The following is a 17,690-nucleotide window of genomic DNA, read 5'->3' on the forward strand; positions in this document are numbered from 1 at the left end:
ACGAAAGGGCTCAGTGGACCCCTTCCACCGTGGAGATGTCTTTTAACTCATATATTTTAGTTGAATAGACTTAAAAAGTGAATGCGTGAATGTTAACGATAAAGAGGGAACATTAACATTTTATAGCATTTTATTGCATGCATCATTTTAATAGCATCATCCTCACCTTTAAGTAGTTTCTACTCCTTTGGTGAATCTCAAACTTCTATCATATTATTAATCTGTTTATTGAAAGTTGTTGGTTACTTTTTCTACTACCTCATCCTCCTTATTTCAGAGTATTACATTTGTGGTTATTATTGCATCTTTTCCTACAATCTTCTCTTTCCTATTTAAGATACCAAGTCTGTATTAATTCAGGGCTCATTAGACTAAGAGTTTTTTGAGGGCAGCAATTGTCTTTGTTGATCTTTATTATTTCGAGTGACAAAAAAGAAAAGAGGTCATTATGTGCAAACATTCAATAAAGAATTCAACGGAGAATGCAACATGAGAAATGCCAGGCTGGATGAATCACAAGCTGGAATCATGATTGCTGGGAGAAATATCAACAACCTCAGATATGCAGATGATACCACTCTAATGGCAGAAAAGTGAAGAGGAATTAAAGAGCCTCTTGATGAGGGTGAAAGAGGAGAGTGAAAAACCTGGCTTAAAACTCAACATTCAAAAAACTAAGATCATGGCACCCAGTCCTATCACTTCATGGCAAAATAAGGGGAAAAAGTAGAAGCAGTGACAGATTTAATTTTCTTAAGCTTCATGATTACTGCAGACAGTGACTGTAACCACAAGATTAAAAGATACTTGCTCCTTGGAAGGAAAGCTATGACAAAACTAGACAGTGAATTAAAAAGCAGAGATACCACTTTGCTGACAAAGATCCGTCTAGTCAAAGCTATGGTTTTTCCAGTGGTCATGTACAGATGTGAGATTTGGTCCCTAAAGAAGGCAGAGCAATGCTAAATTGATGGTTTTTTAATTGTGGAACTGAAAAAGACTCTTCAGAGTCCCTTACACTGTGAAGAGATCAAACCAGTCAATCCTAAAGGAAATCAACCATGAATATTTATTGGAAGGACTGATGCTGAAGCTCCAATACTTTGGCCACTTGATGTGAAAAGCCGACTCATTGGAAAAGACCCTGAGGCTGGGAAAGATTGAGAGCAAAAGGAGAAGAGGGCGGCAGAGGATGAGCTTTTGAGATAGCGTCACTGACTCAATGGATGTGAATTTGAGCAAACACCTGGAGATAGTGAAAGACAGAGGAGACTGGCACACTGCAGTCCACGGGGTCGCAAAAAGTGGACATGAGTTAGAAACTAAACAACAACAACAATACAGGTTGGTGACTAAGACTGGTAGAGATTTGGACGCCGCCCTGTACCTGAACTGTAGAACAGAAGTAATACTATGATTGAGGCATTTCTGGTGAGTCCATGTTTTGGTTGAGAATGAAGGAAAATCAGAACTTACCAGCTGACCCAGAGGCCAGGACCTGTCCAAAACTGTCTTAAGGAAGTGATCCATTTCAATCTATACTACTTCTCTGCATGATTTAATTCTATATATTATTTCATTCATATATTTAGTCACATGTGGTTATTAGGTACCTGATCTATGCCGGATACTGTGGCATTCAGTAGTGAAGAGTCTTAGCTTCTCTCTGTGTGGAACTTTCAACCTATTGAAGAGGAGGAGAAAACATGTAAAAGAGTAAATATTTTCTTGCAAATGAAAAGGTTATATTATATGAATAAACCACTATTTTATGAAAAAAAAAAACACAAAGAATTATCACAAAGTGTGGATGTAGCACAGGCTATATAATAGAAAAGTTGATCAGAGACTAAACTCTTTCCCAGAGCATCTAAGGGCTTACCTGGTGGCTCAGATGGTAAAGAGTCTGCCTGCAATGCAGGAGACCCGGGTTCAATCCCTGGGTCAGGAAGAGCCCCTGGAGAAGGAAATGGCAACCCACTCCAGTATTCTTGCCTGGAAAATCCCATGGATGGAGGAGCCTCGTGGGCTACAGTCCATGGAGTCACAAAAATTCAGACACGACTGAATGACTTCACTTTGACTTTCAGAGCATCCTGCCTCAGAAGAGTCTACTAGGCTGAGATTCTTCTTCAAAGGGAAGCTATGTTATGAAACATAGGACTGCTTTAAAATCCCAACCTTTAGATGGTCATGGGGGCATCCATGCACCATGCAACTGGAAATACAGGGCAGCTCAGTTGAATGCTAGTTGCAGTTATCAACATTCTATGTCCAAGGAAGTCCTTCAGTCTCAGGCAAAACTCTGGTTAAATTGCTCTGGTCAGATTTTTAGAGTTTGTAATTGCAAGCTTACTAAATTGAAAATATAAGCAATGTTCTCCAATATCAGCTTTAATCTCTAATAATGCTAATATCATGGTTCCTCTCAACTTTAGTTGGTTTTTAACTCAGGGATAAAAAAAGGGTGATATTTACTGGGTTCCTTGAGGTTCCCAAACATCACATTCACTATCAAAGCTTTAAACCCAGCTCCTGCACTTTTTCTCCTAGGCACTCCTTTTTGTTTTCTCTCTCTCTCTTTTTTTTTTTTCTTTTCTAACTGTGCTTCCCTGATGGCTCAGTGGTAATCCACCTGCAATGCAAGAGACATATCCATTATCTTTTTTAAATATAAATTTATTTATTTTAATTGGAGGTTAATTACTTTACAATATTGTATTGGTTTTGCCATACATCAACATGAATCTGCCACAGGTTTACACGTGTTCCCCATCCCAAACCCCCCTTCCTCCAACCTCCCTGTACCATCCCTCTGGGTCATCCCAGTGCACCAGCCCCAAGCAACCAGTATTATGCACTGAACTTGGACTGGCGATTCATTTCATATATGATATTATACATGTTTCAATGCCATTCTCCCAAATCATCTCACCCGTGGAAGGGAGACCTCTTCCACAGAGTCCAAAAGACTATTCTATACATCTGTGTCTCTCTTGCTGTCTCGCTTACAGGGTTATCATTACCATCTTTTTAAATTCCATATATATGTGTTAGTATACTGTATTGGTGTTTTTCTTTCTGGCTACTTCACTCTGTATAATAGGCTCCAGTTTCATCCACCTCATTAGAACTGATTCAAATGTATTCTTTTCAATGACTGATGCTTTTGAACTGTGGTGTTGGAGAAGACTCTTGAGAGTCCCTTGGACTGCAAGGAGATCCAACCAGTCCATTCTGAAGGAGATCAGCCCTGGGATTTCTTTGGAAGGAATGATGCTAAAGCTGAAACTCCAGTACTTTGGCTACCTCATGCGAAGAGTTGACTCATTGGAAAAGTCTCTGATGCTGGGAGGGATTGGGGGCAGGAGGAGAAGGAGACGACAGAGGATGAGATGGCTGAATGGCATCACTGACTCGATGGACGTGAGTCTGAGTGAACTCCGGGAGTTGGTGATGAATAGGGAGGCCTGGTGTGCTGTGTTCCATGGGGTCGCAAAGAGTTGGACACAAATGAGCGACTGAACTAAATACTCCATTGTGTATATGTACCACAGCTTTCTTATCCATTCATCTGCTGAAGGACATCTAGGTTGCTTCCATGTCCTGGCTATTATAATCAGTTCTGCAATGAACATTAGGGTACATGTGTCTCTTTCAATTCTGGTTTCCTTAGTGTGAATGCCCAGCAGTGGGATTGCTGGGTCAGAAGGCAGTTCTATTCCAGTTTTTTAAGGAATCTCCTCACTGTTCTCCATAGTGGCTGTACTAGTTTGCATCCCCACCAACAGTGTAAGAGGGTCTCCTTTTCTCCACATCCTTGCCAGCATTTATTGCTTGTGGACTTTTGGATTGCAGCCATTCTGACTGGCGTGAAATGGTACCTCATTGTGGTTTTGATCTGCATTTCTCTGATAATGAGTGATGTTGAGCATCTTTTCGTGTGTTTGTTAGCCATCTGTATGTCTTCTTTGGAGAAATGTCTATTTAGTTCTTTGGCCCATTTTTTGATTGGGTCGTTTATTGTTCTGGAATTGAGCTTCAGGAGTTGCTTGTATATTTTTGAGATTAGTTGTTTGTCAGTTGCTTCATTTGCTATTATTTTACCTAAAGAAACTAAAGACCTATATATAGAAAACTATAAAACACTGGTGAAAGAAATCAAAGAGGACACTAATAGATGGAGAAATATACCATGTTCATGGATCAGAAGAATCAATATAGTGAAAATAAGTATACTACCCAAAGCAATCTATAGATTCAATGCAATCCCTATGAAGCTACCAACGGTATTTTTCACAGAGCTAGAACAAATAATTTCACAATTTGTATGGAAATACAAAAAACCTCGAATAGCCAAAGCAATCTTGAGAAAGAAGAATGGAACTGGAGGAATCAACCTGCCTGACTTCAGACTCTACTACAAAGCCACAGTCATCAAGACAGTATTGTACTGGCACAAAGACAGAAATATAGATCAATGGAACAAGATATAAAGCCCAGAGATAAATCCACGCACCTATGGACACCTTATCTTTGACAAAGGAGGCAAGAATATACAATGGATTAAAGACAATCTCTTTAACAAGTGGTGCTGGGAAAATTGGTCAACCACTTGTAAAAGAATGAAACTAGAACACTTTCTAACAGCATACACAAAAATAAACTCAAAATGGATTAAGGATCTAAATGTAAGACCAGAAACTATAAAACTCCTAGAGGAGAACATAGGCAAAACACTCTCCGACATATATCACAGCAGGATCCTCTATGACGCACCTCCCAGAATATTGGAAATAAAAGCAAAAAGAAACAAATGGGACCTAATTAAACTTAAAAGCTTTGTCACAACAAAGGAAACTATAAGCAAGGTGAAAAGACAGCCTTCTCTGACTTTTAAAAATATGTGCTGGTTCTTTGCTTATAACATATAGCCCACGGCGGGTGGGGGGTGTCCATTAAGTGATTTTGAATCCTTGGATAACACAATCTAGGCAATTATTGCAGGGAAACTGGTATTTTATTATTATATGCTGAGAAGTTATTATTTCTAAGTTTTAATAAATAAACAATGAGTTAATATTTCTTGAATGTTAAATTGTCTTAAGCCACTTGCTTTTTAAAGAATTAGTTATCTTCTATCTATTCATTTTTATAGTAATATTTCTGATGTTATGGATTGGCTCATAAGCTAGTTTATGTGACTTACAAGTGTGAATACCAACTCAAATCCTAGACGTTAAGATAATAGCTGAATGTATCTATTCCTATTTACTTTATGCTCAAATTATTTCCATCAAAAGAATATTCAAGTCATTTTTCTTCTTATTTTAAATCTCACTTAAGCAATGTATCTAAGAATTATGTTACTATTTGAATATATGAACCATTCTTACCTTTACAATATATTTTATATGAGGCTGTTTGTAAGGTACTGAGATGTGTAACACAATTTTGCTTAATGGTATTGTCATTTATCTTTATATGTGTGTGTGTGTGTGTGTATGTATGTATGAAAGATTAACAATGTAAAAACTACTATGAGATCTCAAAAGTCCCAAAGGCTATTATTTTTATATGCTCATCACTGAAAATACCCCTCTTGAACTCTAGCATGTTGGTTGTTCAGTCCTGTCCAACACTTTGTAACCCCATGAACTACAGCCCATCAAGCTCCTCTGTCCATGGGATTCTCCAGGCAAGAATGCTGGAGTGGGTTGACATTCCCTTCTCCCGGAGATTTTCCCAACCCAGGGATCAAACCCTGGTCTCCTGCATTGCAGGAAGATTCTTTACTGTCTGAGCCACCAGGAAAGCCCTATCCCTCTTGAACTAAATCTCAGAAATCTCATGCAAAAAGAAATGAGTACAATTGTAGTTTTATATTTAGCTAACTTAATAATAGTTTTTATTTTATAGAATTTTTTATATATACAGCTGAAAAGAGACTTTAATACTCTTGATAATGTAAACTATGGCTTTTTTGTGTATGATATCTTTCAAGAAATTTCAACTTTTTGTGCTACATGAATCAGCAAGTATTGACCAATATTTACAATATGAAGTTTTTCTTATGTTTCAGAAATTATGCAAGCTTTTCAGATATTTATACAACATAGAGATTCTTATTTCTCAACATACATAGTCTAGAAGAACAACACATAAACAGCAATGCATACAATGGAGCCATGCAAGGAGGAAGATACCTTGTATCTATCTACAGACATGGAACTTTCAAAATATTACAGCATTTCACTAGATTAGAATGATCATGTTTTTTATAATTATTACATTTTATGGGTTCCCCAGGTGGTTTAGTGGTAAAGAATCTGCCTGCCAATGCAGAAGATACTGGAGATGTGGGCTTCATCCCTGAGTTGGGAAGATGTCTTGGAGGAGGAAATGGCAACCCACTCCAATATTCTTGCCTGAAAAATCTCATGGACAGAGAAGTCTGGCAAGCTACAGTCCAGAGTCTGTAAGAGTCTGAGTCTCAAAGAATCTGACACTACTGAGAGATTGAGCATGTTTTTTATATTTTATATATCACATTCGATCAGAATGATTTTCTCTTAACAGATTAGAAGACTTAAGTGTTTAAGAGATTGTCTCACTTGGCCAAAGTCACAGAAAGTCAAGAACACATATCGAGGTTGGTTCAATTCTTGCCAGTAAACTTTCATTTTTATTTAGTTTCTTAGAAGAAATATCTGTTAGAAAAATAAGCCAGCAATGAATCCTTTTCCTCTAAATTTTTATCCTCACTAGTAATTTTTTTTTTAAGTTTTGTTTTTCTATGGAGTTGAAACTACTCTATAAATGAAAGTATGTGTTTTTCAAAATAGATCTAATGCCCCAACTATGAGCTTGAAATGTTAAAGAATTACTTTGCTCTTACTTTTTGCAGCATTTAGTTAAGATTATTTACATGTGAAAATGATGGGTTACCCACTCTTTCTTGATTTTATAGTCACCATTCCACTCTTCCCACTTGATAGTTAGCTATTTTAGAATGACTGGATATTCCTCTGCTTTAGTCTGTCTATTTGGGATCTGAGTCAAATGTTAATATATTAACATAGCATGTACGTTGTTTGAAATAAATGGTATTTCAGTGACCTAAAATGTATTTTCCCTAAATATTCTATTCTATTGTACTCCCAAGTATTGGGAAGAGAGTAGTAGCCAGTTTAGCCTTCCTTTCCAAACCTGTACCTGTCATGAACCTTTATATAAAGAAAATCAAATTAGAAAATAAGCAATATTGCTCATTGTATAAGAACGCTAAACTTACAACTGAGAATGACAATACAAATTTCATAAAAGCATGACTCTAATTTTCAAAATAATTTTTTCAAATACAAAGTTGGAATTTTGACATCTGTTAGAGCAGGCTGTTATAGCTATGTCATTTGGGGATGATGCTGCGCTGTGATCAGCAACTTCAGTCATGCCTGACTCTTTGTGAACTATGGACTGTGGCCCTCCAGGCTCCTCTGTCCATGGGATTCTCCAGGCATGAATACTGGAGTGAGTTGCTGTGCCCTCCTCCATGTGATCTTCCCGACCCAGGAATCGAACCTATATCTCTGGCATCTCCTACATTGCAGGCAGGTTCTTTACCCACTGAGCCACCCAGGAAGCCCTTAGTGGATGCACTAAACCCTGATTATCTCATAAAATAACAAACCACATAAAGAATTGTTTAGAATTATGGTGAGTTCTTTTGTTTCCCTTTGAATTTACAGGACATGAAATATTTCCATATGTGTGTTGGGGTATGTGTTTACAAAACAGTCTCTCAGAAACATCAAGACAGGTGTTCCTTGACAAAATATGTACTAGAAAACAGTAAACAAATATGCTAAACAGCTGAAGATTGGGTTATTCTTGAGCTGTAATAGTGAGCATCCTCAAAGAAATTCTAAATAGTCATTTTGCAATCTGTTACGGCGTAGAAGAGTGAACAGTGGAGGTAGCACTAAGTTGGTCTAGCCAGGGCACTGTCAAATGGCCAATGTTCTTGTCTAGGTCCATATGGTCAGAATTAAAATACAAGTTCCTATTTGAGACATCATGGGACAACAAAGAGCATTGCACAAGGCAAGTCAAAATTGTCTTTGGGGAAACTCCAGAGGTTAAGAGGAAATTTTATGTAATGGTTGGGAACTGAACATGAGGATAGAACAGATTAGGAACAAATGTAGAAGATTTTGGACAATCATTATAAATACAATTTCTGCAATTTGGACTGGTGGCTGTATGGTTGTTTACTGGCTTGGAATAGATTGAGTGTAAATGAACCCCAAGTTGTATTATAATAGTTTTGGTTTTGGATTGTATTACCTAAATCCAGCTGTGTCCTCTACCATCTTGGGCTCTCTACCTGTTGCCAGGAGACCACCTGAGTCTCCCCTTTCTCCATCCATCACCCTCTTACTGAAATATGAGAATCCAGACAAAGACTAAGAGGACAACCTATGCATGGGGTTCTGCTACTGTTGGACACAGATGACAAACACTGCCTCTATTCTTTATGCACATTTAATCTCTACTTCATGCCTAATCCCTGCTTGTATGAGTTAATTCTTAAATTCTTTTCTCTCACATAACCCTGTCATTACAGAATTCATATAGAAAACTGATAGTAATTGGATATACTTCTTAAATGGCAAGCTTTTGACTCTTCTTGTGCATTTTGATATTTAAATCCACTTCTCATTTTTATTTTCCCTTTCATGATAAAAACCTCACATGCACCACCAGAATATTCTAGGAGCTTAATGACATCAATTCCATATTTAAATAATTATATGAAGAAGGCTGAACGCTGAAGAATTGATGCTTTTGAACTGTGGTGTTGGAGAAGACTCTTGAGAGTCCCTTGGACTGCAAGGAGATCCAACCAGTCCATTCTGAAGGAGATCAGCCCTGGGATTTCTTTGGAAGGAATGATGCTAAAGCTGAAACTCCAGTACTTTGGCCACCTCATGCGAAGAGTTGACTCATTGGAAAAGACTCTGATGCTGGGAGGGATTGGGGGCAGGAGGAGAAGGGGACGATAGAGGATGAGATGGCTGGATGGCATCACTGACTCGATGGACGTGAGTCTGAGTGAACTCCGGGAGTTGGTGATGGACAGGGAGACCTGGCGTGCTGCGATTCATGGGGTCGCAAAGAGTCAGACACGACTGAGCGACTGACCTGATCTGATCTGATCTGATCTGATGGTTATGAATTGGTCTACAGTGATTCAGTATAGAAATGAACTAAGGTTAGAATCTTTTCTGTTTTGCTCAAATTTGCATACTATTGTCTGATAAAGGGGGCTTCCCTGGTGGCTCAAACAGTAAAATGTCTGCCTGTAATGTAAGAGACCTGGGTTCAGTCCCCAGGCCAGAAAGATCCCCTGGAGAAGAGAATGGCAACCCACTCCGGTATTCTTGCCTGGAGAATTTCATGGACAGAGGAGCCTGGCAGGTTATATATAGTCCATGAAGTCACAAAGACTTGGACACGGCTCAGTGACTAACATTTGACTTGACTTATCTGTTAAAGGGAACACATAAAATTTTTAAGTAGTTTGCTTTAATCAGGTAAAATAAAATGAGAATAGTTGAGTATATTCTTATAAAAATATTATCAATTAAATTCTCATGATTCAAAATTGACTGAAAAACTGCTTCTGATCTTTTGTTGTTGTTACTCTGACGTATTTTTTTCTACCTTTAATCTTATTACTAGATAATAAAATGCTTTGCATAGAAGACAAAATATTAATCACTATAGCATAGATATAAAGTTGGAGAAACTAAACTTGGGTATCATAGAAACTGAAAAATTTCAAGGAATTCTTTGGATATCTTTGTTAGAAAGTGCCAAAGCTCTCATATGACAGGGTCTGGTGGGAACATCAGTGAAATGTTACTCAGAAGAAGATACCCAGGAAACAGCCTCAACAACAGTGCAGCCATAATGACACATGCACCAAGCTCCCATTCTGTCATAAACTTTTGAGATGTCTTATCATTAAGTTCCTAAAATATGATAAAAACAGCAAAACCAGCCTGCAGTAAATTTATTAAGCAGCAGAAATTTGCCTGTTCTTCCCCTTGCCCTTGGATGTTCCGGTTTGTCTTGGATGTCCATGTGAACTTGCAAGCTTTCTCTCTCTGATTATCTGGCTTTCAAAGACTAACCCTCCTGTAGATCATTCTGTTAATGTCTTTGTCAGTGACAGTCATCTAATATCAGAAACATAGTTGAAAATGGCTTAAATCTGGCAATAAAAGGTCTTGATTTGCATCTTGTTTTTCCTACTTAATTACTCAGACTGAATTTTCTCAACTTTAAAAGTGCAGTTCTACTTAAGCCATAGTTCTGATGTGAGCAAATGAAGTAGCATCTGTGAAATTAAGTCAAAAACATTTAAAACTCCAAGGCACAATGTATTAACTTTTAATAATGAGTCTCCAGTGATAAATCTATCACTTCATTTAACTCTGGCATCATGTTTACATGTGTTCATATATTAGAATATTCAAGGAGTCTATCCACCTCACCTCAGAGCTTAAGCTGAGACCCCAGAGAAGAGAACAACAGGTAGAAAAGACCCACACCTTCTAGAGAGGGGATTATTCATGCAACACTTGCTAAGAGATGAGAACATGAGTTTCGCTACCCAACTTCTGACCATGTTAAGTCTACTAGATGAAGATGAGTGAGAGTTTTCTTCATTAAACTTATCAGTCAAGGAAAGATATTGTATTGTATCTAGTTGACTCCTCACCAAGGAGGAAATGGCAGGACTCTTTCCACTACCTCAAGCCATCCTATGGGGATTTATAGATTCAAGTTCATGGACCTGTACATTGCATCTTTTGGAATTTTAGCCTCACAAAAATTGATGCTTGACTGCTGGAAGATTCTATGGGAAAGAATGGTTGGAACTGCCACTCATAGAAAAGTGTTAAGAGAATTTTATTGGAAGTGTCAGCATTTTAGAAGTTGACCAGACAAAGGTGCCAAGCTTTCCTTGGGATTAAATGTGTCCCACAGAAGGTAAAAGACTCAACAAACCGAACTTTTTGTTAGAGTATCTCTTAGAGGAACTTCACCTTTGACTAATAGAAAACTCAAGACAGCATTAGCTTAAATGATATGGTTGATTTCTCTATTTATTTGCCAGGGCTGGAATAGAACTGTTTAGTGTCAACAAGTCAGGCTCCATCTTTTTGTTCTACAATTCTGATCTGAAGGCAACTCATGTTCAAGAAGATTCATTTTAACCCTTGTAGATCTATATAGCCAACAACTGAAAGTTCAGAATGCAGAGGAGACAAACAGAAAAAAAGACATATTTTAATGACACTTGCCAAAAATTACATATACCAAATATGCATATCAATGACCAGAATCAAATCACATGGTCACACAAAACTGAAAGATAGGAAGGTAATCATTTTGGAAAGAAATATGCTGTTAATTATAAATGAAGCAATTACTATGAATCTGGCGTCCCATATGCGAAATCACAGTTTAATTATGAGAAAGCTAAAACTCAGCAGTGGCCACAGGACTGGAAAAGGTCAGTTTTCATTCCAATCCCAAAGAAAGGCAATGCCAAAGAATGCTCAAACTACCGCACAATTGCACTCATCTCACACGCTAGGAAAGAGATGCTTAAAATTCTCCAAGCCAGGCTTCAGCACTATGTGAACCATAAACTTTCAGATGTTCAAGCTGGTTTTAGAAAAGGCAGAGGAACCAGAGATCAAATTGCCAACATCCGATGGATCATCAAAAAAGCATGGAAGTTCCAGAAAAACATCTATTTCTGCTTTATGGACTATGCCAAAACCTTTGACTTTGTGGATCACAATAAACTGTGGAAAATTCTGAAAGAGATGGGAATACCAGACCGCCTGATCTGCCTCTTGAGAAATCTGTATGCAGGTCAGGAAGCAACAGTTAGAACTGGACATGGAACAACAGACTGGTTCCAAATAGGAACAGGAGTACATTAAGGTTGTATATTGTCACCCTGTTTATTTAACTTATATGCAGAGTACATCATGAAAAACGCTGGGCTGGAAGAAACACAAGCTGGAATCAAGATTGCTGGGAGAAATATCAATAACCTCAGATATGCAGATGACACCATCCTTATGGCAGAAAGTGAAGAGGAACTCAAAAGCCTCTTGATGAAAGTGAAAGAGGAGAGTGAAAAAGTTGGCTTAAAGCTCAACATTCAGAAAACGAAGATCATGGCATCTGGTCCCATCACTTTATGGCAAATAGATGGGGAAACAGTGGCTGACTTTACTTTTCTGGGCTCCAAAATCACTGCAGATGGTGACTGCAGCCATGAAATTAAAAGATGCTTACTCCTTGGAAGGAAAGTTATGATCAACCTAGACAGCATATTAAAAAGCAGAGACATTACTTTGCCAACAAAGGTCCGTCTAGTCAAGGTGATGGTTTTTCCAGTGGTCATGTATGGATGTGAGAGTTGGACTATAAAGAAAACCGAGCACTGAAGAGTTGATGCTTTTGAACTGTGGTGTTGGAGAAGACTCTTGAGAGTCCTTTAGACTGCAAGGAGATCCAACCAGTCCATTCTAAAGAAGATCAGTCCTGGGTGTTCATTGGAAGGACTGATGTTGAAGCTGAAGCTCCAGTACTTTGGCCACCTGATGTGAAGAACTGACTCATTGGAAAAGAACCTGATGCTGGGAGGGATTGGGGGCAGGAGGAGAAGGGGACGACAGAGGATGAGATGCTTGGATGGCATCACTGACTCAATGGACATGGGTTTGGGTGGAATCCGGGAGTTGGTGATGGACAGGGAGCCTGGCGTGCTGCGGTTCATGAGGTTGCAAAGAGTTGGACACAACTGAGTGACCCAACTGAACTGAAAACTGTATTATGCCACAAATGTGCCCTGCATGGGACAGAAAATGAATCCCACTGAAGCATTTTATAGTGAATGGCTGTTTGTCTTATTTCCCTTTAGTTACTTAAGAATTGGATATTTGTCTCATTCATTTTGATATCTTGTATGACATGCAACACCATATCCCATCATTTTTCTTATATTTTTCAGAAAAACAGAGACTTTATATAAGCTCTCTCCCCTGATTCAAATTTCTCTGTAAAATCTTCACACACATCTTATGAAATACTTATTCCATGTTAAAGACACTTCTTAACATTCTCATCAGGGCTTCCCCCATGGCTCAGAGGTAAGGAATCTGCCTGCAATGCAGGAGAGGTAGGTTCCATCCCTGGATCAGGAAGATTCCCTGGAGAAGGAAATGGTAACCCACTTCAGTATCCTTGTTTGGAAAATCCTATGGACAGAGGATTCCGGCAGGCTAAAGTCCGTGGGGTTGCAAAAGAGTCAGACACGACTGAGGGACTAAACAAAATCCTCATCAACTGCACCAAACATTCCATCTTTGCCTTGGCTAAAACTTGTCTCCCTAGAAGGTTCCACTGCCCCCTCACATTCCTGTGTATTCTACCACACCCAGCTGACTTCAAAATTCAGAGTCTGAAGATCAGCAATGTCATTGACAGATTATTATGCCCCTATCTTTTTCAACAACTTCTGCACTTTCATCTATAATACACTGTAGCCCTCATTTCTGCTCTCAATTTCTTACTTCCAAGTCATCGACTTTTTGTTTTGGCAGTTGTGTTGTGTCCTTCTTCACCTGAAGCCGTGCTACCATGCTGGGTGACCCCAGTATCCAAGAGTGTTAGTCTTTTTCAGACCTTACAGTCCTGCACTTTCTCATCCTCAGTAAGTTTCATTCTTATTCCATCTGAGCTACCTGCTGCTGCTACTGCTGCTAAGTCGCTTCAGTCATGTCTGACTCTGTGCGACCCCATAGACGGCAGCCCACCAGGCTCCCCCGTCCCTGGGATTCTCCAGGCAAGAACCCGGAGTGGGTTGCCATTTCCTTCTCCAATGCAGGAAAGTGAAAAGTGAAAGTGAAGTCGCTCAGTCGTATCCGACTCTTATCGACCCCATGGATTGCAGCCTACCAGGCTCCTCCACCCATGGGATTTTCCAGGCAAGAGTACTGGAGTGGGTTGCTATTGCCTTCTCCCTCTTAGCTACCTACTCTTGATGATCTAGAGATCCTCCATTTATCAGGTAATGAATTCTGATACATCATTAATATAATTCCAATCTTTAATAGTTATTTCCACTCCATATTTTTAGTCAAATTTCCAAGTGTACAAGGGAAGCTTTCCACATTCTCCCCGTCACATGTTCTTTTCAATTCTTTTCTATCCAGCATATATTTCCCATCTATTATCTTACCAATTCTCATTTTGCAATTCTAAGGGTCAACTTCATTTCTTTCTTCACCTCTCCTCCCATATTCAAACACAGAGTAAGTCTATTTACTCAGCTGCAAACTATCTCTTGAATGCATTCACTACTCTTCATTTTTACCATTACATCCCATAGTCTCCCGTAGGGCTTCCCTGGTGGCTCAGATGGTAAAGCGTCTGCCTGCAATGCTGGAGACCTGGGTTCGATTCCTGGGTCGGGAAGATCCCCTGGAGAAGGAAATGGCAATCCACTCCAGCACTCTTGCCTGGAAAATCCCATGGACGGAGGAGCCTAATAGGCTACCGTCCCTGGGGTCGCAAAAAGTCGGACACAACTGAGCGACTTCACTTTCACTTTCACTTTCCCATAGTCCACATAGCCACCATCTTTCTCCCGGCTTAATGTTAATTAATGTTAATGTTAATGTCTCCTTAATCCAGGAGAAAGTAAATAAAGGTACTTTAAGTACCTTTAAGTAAGTAAGTAAAGGTACTTTACTTACCTTCTGATGGATCTTCTTTCTTTTAATCCTTTTCCTCTTCCTCTTCTACAGCTTATTCTCTATCCTGCAGCCTGCATTATATTAAACTTTATTTTTAAATTGAATATTTTATTTTAATATAATTGTGGATTCACATGCAGTTATAGGAAATAATTCAGAGAGTTTCTGTGTACCATTTACCCAGTTACCTTCAGTAATGCCATCTTAAAAATCTAGAGCAGGATATTACAACCAAAATATAGACATAGATACAGTGAAGATACAGAACACTTATCACCACAAGGGTTCTTCCTGTTGTCCATTTATAGTCACACATACTTCCTCCTGATTGCCATTGTAACTTCATCACTTAAGGAATGATACATAAATGGGATAGTACAGTATCCAACCTTTTGGGATTGGCTTTTTCAAAGGACGTAATTCTCTGGAGATTCATCTAGATTGTGTGCATATCAATAATTTGTTCATTTTTATTGCTAGATAGTATTCCACAGACTGGATGTAACACATTTTCTTTAATTTTTCACACTTTGAACAACATGTGTTTTCAGGTTTTGGCTATTATGAATAAAACTTCTCCAACATTCATGTACAAGTTTTTACATGAACATTAAGCCTTCATTCCTCTCAGATAAATGCCTCAGAAAACAATTGTTGGTTTGTAAGGTCATGCATGTTTAATTTCTTAAGAAATTGCCGGATGGTTTCCAAAAATGGCTGTGGCATTTTACATTCCATCAGCAATGTGTGAATGATTTGGTTTCTATTCATCCTTGTCTGCATGTAATATTATTAGTTTTTATTTTGATCATTCTGATAAGTATCTAAGGATAGCTCATTCTAGTTTACCTTATATTTTCCTAATGGCTAACAATATTAAACATTTTTCCATGTGTTTATTTGCCATCTGTATATTTTTAGTGAAATGCTTGGTCTTGTCTTTGCCTTTTTTTAGTGATGACACAAATACATTTATTTACTTTTTATTGTTTTAAGTTTTTATTTAATATTGGAGTACAGTTTATTAACAATGATGTGTTAGTTTCAAAATGTACAGCAAAGTGATTCACTTATACATATGCCTGTTATATTCTTTTTAAAATTATTTCCACATGTAGATAATTATAAAATATTGAGCAGAGTTCTCTGTGCTATACAGTAGGTCCTTGTTGGTTATCTATTTTATAATAAATATAGCAGTGTGTCAGAGAAGGCAATGGCACCCCACTCCAGTACTCTTGCCTGGAAAATCCCATGGACAGAGGAGCCTGCTGGGCTGCTATTTATGGGGTCGCACAGAGTCGGACATGACTGAAGCGACTTAGCAGCAGTAGCAGCAGCATAGCAGTGTATACATATCAGTCCCAAACTCCCAATCTATCTTTGCCCATTTTTGACTTGGGTTTTGTTAAACTATTGAGTCCTGAGAGTTCTGAGGCATTTATTCTGGATACTGACCTTTGAAATTTTCACTATGGTGAGGCTTCTAGTTCATCTTTATTTATTTAATCTTTCACTTCTTTCATTAGCTTTTTATTGTTTCTGCATAAAAGTCTTAGGTGTGTTTTATTGCATTCTAATATAGGTATTCCTTTATTTTTTGAGCAATTATAGATGGTATTCCAGTTTCAATTTTGGTATCTGTATGTTCATTGCTCGTCTAAAGAAATAAAATTAGTTATTGTATGGTTATCTTGTATCCTGTGTTTTTGATGTATTCATTTACTAATTCTATGGACATTTTGGAGATTACTTGGAGTTATCTATATAGACAAACATGGCATTCACATATAGGGACAGTTTTATTTTTTATTTTAGGTATGTTCATATTGCATTCCCTTTAATTGCCTTATTATGCTCACGAAAACATCTATCACTCTGCTGAATAAGAGTGGTGAGAACTAATATTTTTGTTTTGTTTCTAGCTTAGGGAATAATGAGTCTTTCATGATTAAATATTGTGTCAATGATACAGTTTTTCTGTAGTGGTCTTTAACAAATTAAGAGTCTCCTTCTTCATTTCTATTTTTCTGAATTTATCTTTTTAGCATAAAATGAGTGATGGGGATTTTCAGTGTCATCTCTGTTTTGTAAAGAGATCAGAAATGCTGAAGAATTGATGCTTTTGAACTGTGATGTTGGAGAAGACTCTTGAAAGTCCCTTGGCCAGCAAGGAGATCAAACCAGTCCATTCTAGAGGAAATCAACCCTAAATATTCACTGGAAGGACTGATACTGAAGCTGAAGCTTCAATACTTAGGCCACTTGATGACAACAGCCAATTCATTGGAAAAGATCCTGATGATAGGAAAGATTGAGCATAGGAAGAGAAGGGGGTGATAGAGGATGAGATGGTTAGATGGAATCACTGACTTAATGGACATGAGTTTGAGCAAATTCCGGGAGATGGTGAAGGACAGGAAAACCTGGCATGCTGCAGTTCAGAGGGTTGCAAAAAGTTGGACATGACTTAGTGACTAAACAACAATAACAACCAACAACAACGAAAAAATGCTGAACAACAAAATGAATTATTTTTCTTGGACTCATCATAAAGTTGAGATCTTGGAGGCAAACCACCACTTCAAATCTGAAGAGAAAGGTGAATACAGAAAGTCACAGTTAAGAATAGCTTATTCAGGACTAGAAGCTACTGGAACCATCAGCTGGTAAGTACTCAAATGATAATTTTGGCAAATTGCTTGAAGCAGAGTGTATATTAGTGTGGGCATAATAAACTGTTGGGGTCTGCAGTCTTATTCCTCCATAAATTTCACAGTACTGCAATAAGAAAAATCCTGTGTTTCTAACAGGGGGAGGAAAAATACTAACCACTTT

The sequence above is a fragment of the Bos javanicus genome, chromosome 9 (assembly GCF_032452875.1).
Source record: "Bos javanicus breed banteng chromosome 9, ARS-OSU_banteng_1.0, whole genome shotgun sequence".
Classification (NCBI taxonomy): Eukaryota; Metazoa; Chordata; class Mammalia; order Artiodactyla; family Bovidae; genus Bos; species Bos javanicus.